The sequence below is a fragment of the Malaya genurostris genome, chromosome 3 (genome assembly GCF_030247185.1).
Source record: "Malaya genurostris strain Urasoe2022 chromosome 3, Malgen_1.1, whole genome shotgun sequence".
In the NCBI taxonomy this organism is placed as follows: domain Eukaryota; kingdom Metazoa; phylum Arthropoda; class Insecta; order Diptera; family Culicidae; genus Malaya; species Malaya genurostris.
Genome location: NC_080572.1, coordinates 179,538,526 through 179,545,153, shown reverse-complemented (window position 1 = coordinate 179,545,153; position 6,628 = coordinate 179,538,526).

Below are 6,628 nucleotides of genomic sequence, written 5' to 3'. Positions count from 1 at the left end.
CTCGATGACCTGTCTGAGCATCACGGGTTAGCACGCTGCTGTGGGGATTCACTCTGAAGAAACAAACGGTAGCTCATTCTCGTTTTGCGATCCAATTCTATACAGGCAGTGGATAATTGTAATAGAATCATTTTACTATTGCCTTTTATTCTAACTATGTGCATATAACTTTTGTATAAGTGGTGCCTATGAAAATGTCTGTGAATGCTCTGGGTTTTGAAATATTGTAACCTAGTATGAGAATCATCTATTCGATTTTCTGCGATAATTGTCAGATTGCGATTCTCTCTTGGTAAATCCTACACAACGCCGATCATTGCAAAACTGTATCTATTTTGGTAAGGCCCGTGAAATACTCAGAGTATGAGGTGGAGCGAAAAGATGTAGAAATATTCTCTCACGATTCATGCATTGAGAGGCAGCAAGTTCTTGTAGCATCATCTACCAGATTGGCAATGTTGTATACAATGTAGACAAATATCGAGCCGCTCTCAGCCAAATTATCGGTTATTACCAACACTGCTTCTTAGAATATGAAATAGTCTATATCTTGAATATTGATATATAATTGCCACTTATTATGTGCGCACAATCTTTTCATTGATTCACAATGACCATTATTATTCATTTGACTCCATTACACACAATCCATCAACTGGTGAACGATATCAGAACTTTTTCTTCAGCGGTAATTCAAGAACAGTCATATGGATTCCGCCAGTCATTTATGTCGTGTTCGCTTGATGCCTAACCTAACCCAGTTTCCACCCTGACTGCTGTCAAATCGTTTATTTGAAACCAGTTTAGAACATAGTTTCAACGTTATTGAGCTGAAAATCGAGTCAGTTTCGAGTCTGATTTTTATATCGGGTTTGCTCACAACCCCGTCGTTAAGTGCGAACCCAACTTAGTTTCGTGAAAAGTGTTTACTTGATGAAACTACCCTGAGTCAGCTTCAGTTTTACAAAGCGAAAAGGACCCAATTAAGCACGTGGCTCGAAATGAAGAACCACATGAATCATGAATCGTTGCGCGCCAACAGATTCTTTCAACGATCTAGTATTCCTTTCTTCGATGGCCAAACACTTATGCAATTCGTTAGGCGCCAAACACCTATCGATGATCTAGCAATCATTGGCGACTTTTTCAGTGGAAAATTCCATTGTCCATACAAAACAACTTTATGGATTTTCCCCACTTTTCCTGCAAGTTTTCCTAATTTTTTTTCATGTACGAACCCGGTGGGAGTAAAAACTGATCAAACAAAAAAAGAATCATGTTAATCCGTCCATCCGTTTTTAAGTGATGCGATTACAAAGAATGATTTCTGCATTTTTATATATATAGATAGATTACAATATTCAAGCAATATAGATGAATTGGTGGTCTCCATCTAGAGCAGGGGTTCCCAAAATGGTCGATATCCTTTTTGCGGGGGTCGACGTAAACGAAAACTGACTATGGGGGTCGACGAGGTCTAGAAATCGACCCCCTATTGATTGATATAAGTTGTTATTTGAAATACTTACGCTAACAAAGTTGTGTTTATTTTACCATCCGCAGAAATTGGTAAGTATTTTACATCAAAATTAAAAAAGCAAGAAATTGAATTTTCAAAGGAATTTGTTGATGGGGGTCTGAGGCCTAACTTAATATTAGTAAAGGGGTCCATGACCCAAAATAGTTTGGGAACTCCTGATCTAGACTACCAAACCGATTTTGCAAATACCGTTTTCTGAAACACATCTACTTTTCAAATGGCATATAATTATATCGTAAAGATCTTCAAAGTATATTGATACACCTAAGCTCGGAAATTTTTTGATTTGATTTTAGAAACGCGCCTAAACATCATTTTCCGGTATTTAATTATCAAATCCGATCGAAAATATCCAAGCATTTAAAGATTATAAATACCCGATCAACAGAGCATAACAGGATTCTATCAAAATTATATATGATCCTGATACTTATATCTCATTATGTTATAAATATGATTCCAAATCAGAAGCAAACATTCAGATTTTATTAAGATTATAGCAAGTCTATATATTATATTAAGGGCCGTTATATTTCAGATAAAACTATACTAGAGAATTGAGAAAAAGATAGTTCAAACACTGTCGATCATGTTTTTGACTTTCAACCCGAAAAATGCTATACTTCAATAAACAGCAGTAACAAACATATTTTCCAATTTCACATTCCTAAAAATGCTTTTGAAAACAATAATTTGATATTTGATTTTAAAATGACGGCCTAAATTTTAAATGTGAGAACGTTCCTAAGTAATTGCTACTTAAATTATGTAAAGTTTTTATTCAAATATTATTTTTAAATTGAAAATAAATATTCTTCAAGATGATTTTTCCCTTTTTCTCTCAGGAACAAAGAAAGGTAAGGCAAAAGCTCTAAAACTCGACTAAAAAATATTGGAAAAAGTGGATTATCGGTGACCGATTTTTGTTTCCGAAAACACAGAGTGATAAGTGTCAAAAATTTCAAAACGTCTTCAAAAGTGACGCTGCAATAAACGGAAAACAACATCTAAACTAGGCTCAAAACCAAAATCTAAACTCAGCCCCTGGCATCTCCCTAAATCAAAAACAGATATATAATTATTTAGAAGATCTCAGACATGTGTTACACAAATTACAAGACAGTAAACGTAATGAAATGTAATGCAATATCAGTTCAAATGAAAAAGTTTAAAGTTTAACACTCGTAAAAGGCACACCGAGAATTAGGTACATAAGCAATCTTCGGTAAAATTATTTTTAATTATTGGGCCCCTTCCGGAAAGAAATCCTGGGTACGGGCCTAAATCATGAATCAGACAAAAACGATTTATCGCACCATAATACCTTCGATTTGAAAAGTTCAATCTATCCATATCTGATAAATTTATAATAGCCTCATTTCGTAGTACTTTGATTACTTCCAATTTGGAACCACGAACTGGGATTCCACATTTGCCATTAGAGTTTAAAGCAACCGACCCGCATTATGAGATTTTCCATTTGAATCATTTTTCTGTGAGTCAATCTAAGTAGATATCTAATAATCAAACCGGAATGAAAGCTCAATTTTGGTGGTTTTTGAACATTACTTGCTGGGCTTCTGGCTGCGGATATCGCAAACTAATGTGAATAGGCAATTGGTTGATGATCAATCATAAAAACTTGCTATTCGAATCGATGTTATATACACTTCTTCTGATTTTTCACTGTCTTTCAAACGAATTTTTATTCTAATATAAATTTACGAAAATCGATTCAGCCATCTCCGCGAAAATAAAGTGCACATTTTAATCAAATATGCCCGCCAATACACACATGCACATACGACACACACCGACAGAAAATTCATTACTTCAACTGAACGAGCGAACTGATTCGAATGTTATTGGAAACTCGGCCCTCTTGGTACAAAGAAGAAAAAGCTGGAAAACTATCATTCATTAGTTAATTTCCTCAGATTCTATAAGGTAGTTTTGTTTCACTGAATTTAGTCATTTCCGTTGATTCACAACTTTTCTTTAGTACCAAAAGAAAGCTTGCTCATAGTTCTAAAATAGCCCCTTTGTCATTCATATGCCGGTTGGAAGGGAACAACGAAAGAGGGAGCGAGAAGAGCTATAGATTATTTTTGTAGTAATATGGACTTACACTAGTTATTATATGATGCCAATATATCCTTCCAACATCAGTTGGTTCTCATGCCCCGATGCAATCGTAGCGTATGTTGGCAACTCAAAACTTCCCGGTTCGGAACCAGTCGCTTAACCGTGCATGACTTTTTTTATGGCAAATCAAATCGCCTAAAGGTATGCAATTTCATCTCTCTTCGCGAAATCTATTTTTAGAATTGCACGGTAAAGCCGTTCCCCCCAAAAAATGGGTAATAACAGCTGATAATTCGTACTAAATTTGTAACAAATTTAGATATAATATTGATATTTACATATCAAGGTTTGTAACAATTTTGTTATCACCTAGGTTAAATTGAGTTATAATTTTTGTTATTTTAACTATTAACGAGGCCAAGATTATGACTCGTTTAGATAGAAAAAACAAAACAACCCCAGATACAATTTTGTTCTCCCTTGTTGATCGGGTATACCGAAAGTCGCCATCGGATTTTAGAAGCACCTCAAACATCGTTTTCCGTGTTAATACCCATATTGCAAGGGTTCTTAAGTCAGTTCGCTTTCACATCTCATCCAAGTCAGTCGATAAACCGCTTACGTTCGGGACGGAAGAATCCAAGTACAGTATTGTGTAGTGAACAATAGAACGACCTCGAAATGATTGAACCAAACGAACAAAAGCTACCGCCGGTATGAAAGAATACAATTATTGTTGACTTCAGACAGTGCAAAATTCGACCTTCGATACGAGAACTTAAAGGTTTGCTTAAAAAGGAAACGCGTCTTGACATTAAGCGTGTGCATTTTCTTCAATGCAATAAGACAAATAATGTTGTTTACATCCAGTTTTATAAAGAGTTGGATGCAATTCAATTCACAAAAGACAATAACAATGTGCACTATGTGGAGCACGAAAACATTAAGTACAACATTCCAGTATATATGGAAGATAGTGCAATAGAAAAGCGTGTGCATGATCTTCCCTCAAGCGTCATCTATCCTTATATTCGCAAAACTATGTCCCAATACGGAGAGATTCTCTCTATCGTAAAAGAAAAGTGGAAGAACTTTTTCCCCGGTATTCTAAATGGCGTACGTTTGTTACGCATGCGCTTGAAGAAGGCTATACCTTCTTATGTGACTTTCGGTCAGGACACAAGAATCCCGTGCAAATCTCTTGTTACCTATGACAATCAGATGGCCACATGTCAATATTGCCGAAAAGCTGTTCACTACGGTAAGCCATGTGATAAACTGGACAAGGAGACAACTACATCAAAGGACAACGGTGCTTCTTTCACACCAATCCCAAGCAACCTCAGAACACCTGTGACAGCCACCAATAACAATGAAGCATCTCCTTAAACGAAACCATCAGTATCCCCTACAGAACAAAGTACACCAGCTGCAATTAACAGCTTACCATCTAACCAACCAGCAACTGCAAACAATGTACAACAAGGCGCATCTCTCAACGCAACTCTCATTGAGCAATAGACTACGATCCACAAGGAAAACGAAAAGAAAACGGAAATCACACACAACACCGACGATGAAGCAATGGATGATGAGATAAGCTACGGACAAAGTGACCCTCGATCCTCGTTAGATGGAAATGGAAGCTCATCTCCCCCTAGAAAAAGAGTGACAACGAGATACAATAGCAAAAAAAAAACAAAATGTAAGCCAATCGGCCACGTAAAGCTTGTAGGCTAAAAATCCTGAATAAAAACTTTTATTAATAAAAAAAGGGTTCCTAAGGAATATCAACACAGCATTTTTTTCAGCATCTACTCATCAAATCCGTTCCAAAAATACACATATTGTAATGGATTCAAGGACTATAAATAAACTTGAATCAATCCAACGAAAATTCGTCCGGTTAGCACTTCGCCGTCTTCCGTAGAGGGACCAATTGAACCTTTCGACCTACGAAGATTGTTGCAAGCCGATTGACCTAGATTTACTCTCTGTTTGACGTGACGTCTGTGAGTTATTATGTATGATGTAGCATTTGGATCATTGTAATCTGTTGATGCAAAAGAAGGGGAGGTTTTATGCCTGTTGGAGAGAAAATTTCAACTAAACTAGCTCCACTGGGATTTTCCCTGCTCCACAATAAAGAATAAAAGTCGCCATCTTTGGTTTTAGAACCACCTCAAACATCGTTTTCCTGGATCTACTAATCAAACCTGTTTCAAAATACCCATATTGTAAGGGTTCTTAAAGAATATCAATATACCGTCAGTTGCCATCTTGGATTTCCAAAATATTTCAAAAATCATTTTTAAACTCTCTTTAAACCTATTCCAAAAATATCCACATTGTTGTAGTTTCCATGGAAATGAGCTGGAAAACTTTTACATTGTATGCAAAAACCTCTTCTTACGAAGTAGGTTCGTAAGAAAAGTTTACGTTATTTGGGATTTGGTTCGTGAAAAAAAGTAACGTAAAAAGAAGTAACGTAAAAAAGTGTTCGTAAACGAAGGTTCGGGGGTACTGTACAATGAATCAAAGATCTTTCTGTTTCGACGTATTAAACCTAGAAATTTACAGCTGATTGGTAAACAATCTAACCGGAAAATGATTTTCAAGTAAATTTACGTACTTGAGTACTGTTTATTAAAGATAAAATGCAAAATATCCCTCTCCCGGCCTTAAAAACGCCACGATTTTAATCAACTAATTAAACATTTTCTCTAAACATCCAGAGAGGATGGAGGATGCGTTAAAACGCCTTCAAGCATGCAAAGCAAGTGCTTTGAATCTTGGGTGGCATCTGTCCAGCTCTTGACAGAGAAGAAAAATCCAGTGTTTACCAACAAGAGCACTGCCGAGCAGGCGCTAATCTAGCGCTCCTAATGAATTTTAATTTGATTAGTTAAGTGTTTATTTAAGCGATTATCCTTCTTTTCTTCAGCCTGACGCCCTCACTTGGACCATTTGTGCTGTCGGAACTTTTTTTTCATCATTTGTTTA